Source organism: Trichoplusia ni, chromosome 17, assembly GCF_003590095.1.
Source record: "Trichoplusia ni isolate ovarian cell line Hi5 chromosome 17, tn1, whole genome shotgun sequence".
Taxonomy (NCBI): domain Eukaryota; kingdom Metazoa; phylum Arthropoda; class Insecta; order Lepidoptera; family Noctuidae; genus Trichoplusia; species Trichoplusia ni.
The window spans coordinates 7,629,393-7,633,060 of NC_039494.1; positions in this window are offsets into that span (position 1 = coordinate 7,629,393).

The window sequence follows — 3,668 nt, forward strand, 5'->3', positions numbered from 1 at the left end:
GTCTGGTCGAGTTATCCATAACCATTGCTATGACACCTGCATCTAAATATCATGAATCTCGTTGTAAGTCGTCCTTAAACAAAAGACAGTTTTCTATAGTCAAGATAACTTCAAAGGGCAATTATACCTCGATACTATTGCAAAATATTAGATTGCACATAATAATATAGCTCAGTGGTATAAGTCACCGCGCTAAATCCAGTGTGTAGCGTGGCGTAAATTTGATATACATATATATATCCACGAATGCTTGTTCAGTGTTTGGGTGTCTTTGTGCATGTGATTTTAATGTTTGTTAAGCACGCCCTCAGCGAAACGAGGAAAATTTTACTTGCAAGATTTGATCTAAACAAACATACAAAGATGCAAGTTAAACTTGTAATAAAGAAATGAGGAGTTAACCATAACTGTGTGTGATCATCTCCGAGTAATTTTTTTTGGAAGTGGAAAATATATCGATTTTGGGTTTTTGTTGAATTTAGCTAAAAACAAAACGAATTATATATTCTTTCAATATAAAAAACAATCAAAATGGATAAAAAAATATGGACTAAATATAGGTACGGGATTTACTAAAAAACAGAATTTACCAAAAGTCTTCAACCAAACGAACCCATTTCTTCCCTTAACACTTTAACCTAACCCAGACACCCCACAATAAACCACGTCTAAGATAATTACAATCCTTTCCCGAACCAATTTACCAAACACCAAACAATATACCGAACAAAAACGTTCAGAAGTCATAAATCATTTGGGCATTGGCTGGCCACATAAATCAGTGACGTCATCGGCCGATATCGCAGCATCTCAAAACAATTTCGTTGCGAATTCGCGTCACGCCTACAGCACCTCTGATCGATGCGAATAAACTGTAGTAGCACGGGAGGAATATGAATGTGCTCGTATTATTGGTTCAGCTAATAGTCTGTAAGAGAAAATAATAGAAATACAAAATCGTTTAAGTGTGGGACAGATCCGCGACACTAAAGATTCCGGTCAAACTTTGCGAACGAAATTAATCACTCAATTGATAACTGTTGCAACGGTTGCTAAACCTCAATCATCATTTATCGTTTTTGTTTTTATAGCGAGAACAGAAATATCTACGAAGAAATTCAGCTTTGGTTGGTATGAAACCCTGTAAAATGAGAATGAAAGAAATCTATTGACAGCATCTAGAAAACTATAAAACTGCCATTTTATAACATGATCATGATCTGATCTGATCTAAAAAAAAACATTTAAAATGTCATCAACTGGTCTAAGTCGTACAAATATACTATGACCCTTTTTAGGACCCTTGACCTTTTTTTTCCTTCCTTATTTATTTAGTCTTTAAAGGGCTCAAAAACATGTTTTCATATTTCTGTTTCAAAACGCCACGTCGAGATATCCGAGAACGCGTGACGTCATTCGTTGGCGGTTAGTTTGTATAATTTTAAATTTAGACTTTCTAGAACTAAGTTGTTATACCTGTACAATCAATGTTTGCTTGCATGTGACGTCATGCGCTGTGGTTGGTGTGATGAAACACATGTAAAATATTGTAAATAATCAAATATTATTTCTTCATTTTAAAATTATATCTAATAATTTAAATTACACTAGAAAGACTTAGTATTATATTTTTACGTAGGTTTTTCAGTCGCATAAAAGAGTTAAAAGGATTTTCTGGAGTAAAATAAATGTACAAAAAAAGAATGTTGTCCGAGCATACTCCCAACACAGGTAAGAACGATGGACCATTATGAAGTTTGGGTTATAGTGGCTTAGGCAGGTAAACGGTACTAAAGGTGTGTAAAATACCGATCTAAATTCGTCAAATAATAAAGTGCGATTTTTTGATATTATCTTCAGAATATTATTAAAAATCACGTTATTCATTGCCAGACACTTAACATCGTGGCAACCCCTTGCCAGACACCCTTAATGTTCATGAAATTATAGTTTAACTTACGTTATAGTATAAAAGCTGATTTTTATAAATAATACTTGGGTAATAAGTAGATGATGTTTCCTCATTAGCCAGACATTTTTTATAGTTCCAACCCCTTGCCAGACAAGCATGTAGGGTAGCTGTAGGAGCGAGCGCGAGGCAGTATGTATATGAGTGAGTGCGAGTGAGATGCGTTGTATTGTTTAGTATTTAATACATGCTTACATCAACTAAAACAATAATATGTGCTATCTTCAATTATTATTAATTAAATATTCGTTATAAATGATAAGAATAATATTAATTATGAATTATGAATGACTCATGCAAATAAACTTTTTGGCGCAGATTTATGTAAATTTTAAAACATCTTAAGGAAAGACATTCGATGCTACAATTACCTTAAATGTTAAAAATTTTAATTTATTTTATCAAAAACAGGTTTAAAAAAAAAAAAAAAAAAATATTTTTCAAAAATTTAATTAAAAATAGGTTAATGATGCTACAAGTTATTACTGAGGATAAAAAAATAAATTGATGACATTACATATTATTATAGAGTATAAAGACAATATTAATTTATTCATTATCATCATCAATGTTATCATTTTAACAATGCCACCAACCAGACGTACAAAAATAGAGAGAAACAGTGAAGGTTATAGAGGCTATTAGTTGTTTTCTAGAGCGCGCGTGGTGTTAAGCTCAGTATTTACTTCAAAATGCCAAGTTGTTCAATAGCGATTTGTAAAAATATAAGTGGAATTATTGAATCCTATGGAATAAACACTATTATGAAAATATATATTTTGTTTTGTATTTAATAAAATTAGGTCCTTTTCAGATATGGCGAGACCAGGGAAATAGGGATTAATTTATATATGGAGAATATTATAGATTCCAGTTTAAATTTAATAGGTACTCATACCTAAGATAGGTCAACTATACAAAATAAAGTAGTGCATCAAAGCTACGCTAAGGCGGTACGAAGTTCGCCGGGTCAGCTAGTCATACTATAAAATATTATTTGTCACTACTTTTTTTTGCAAATAACACAAATTAATGTTTCACCTATGATTTGTTTTTATAATACAAAATCACTTTTAATTTAAAAAGTCACATAAACAAATTGTAAAAATATAATCTACGTATCATATATATTATTTTAGCTGATGTAAACATGTACTGAGTACTAAACAATACATGCGCAGTAGAAATAACAACTGCGCAGTGAGGGATCGCGGTAGACTTAACTCGCCATCTCACTCGCACTCACTCATATACATACTGCCTCGCGCTCGCTCCTACAGCTACCCTACATGCTTGTCTGGCAAGGGGTTGGAACTATAAAAAATGTCTGGCTAATGAGGAAACATCATCTACTTATTACCCAAGTATTATTTATAAAAATCAGCTTTTATACTATAACGTAAGTTAAACTATAATTCATGAACATTAAGGGTGTCTGGCAAGGGGTTGCCACGATGTTAAGTGTCTGGCAATGAATAACGTGATTTTTAATAATATTCTGAAGATAATATCAAAAAATCGCACTTTATTATTTGACGAATTTAGATCGGTATTTTACACACCTTTAGTACCGTTTACCTGCCTAAGCCACTATAACCCAAACTTCATAATGGTCCATCGTTCTTACCTGTGTTGGGAGTATGCGCTGACAAACTTTCAGCTTTTATAAAATAACGAAGGTCTGGGGTTCACGGGCTCT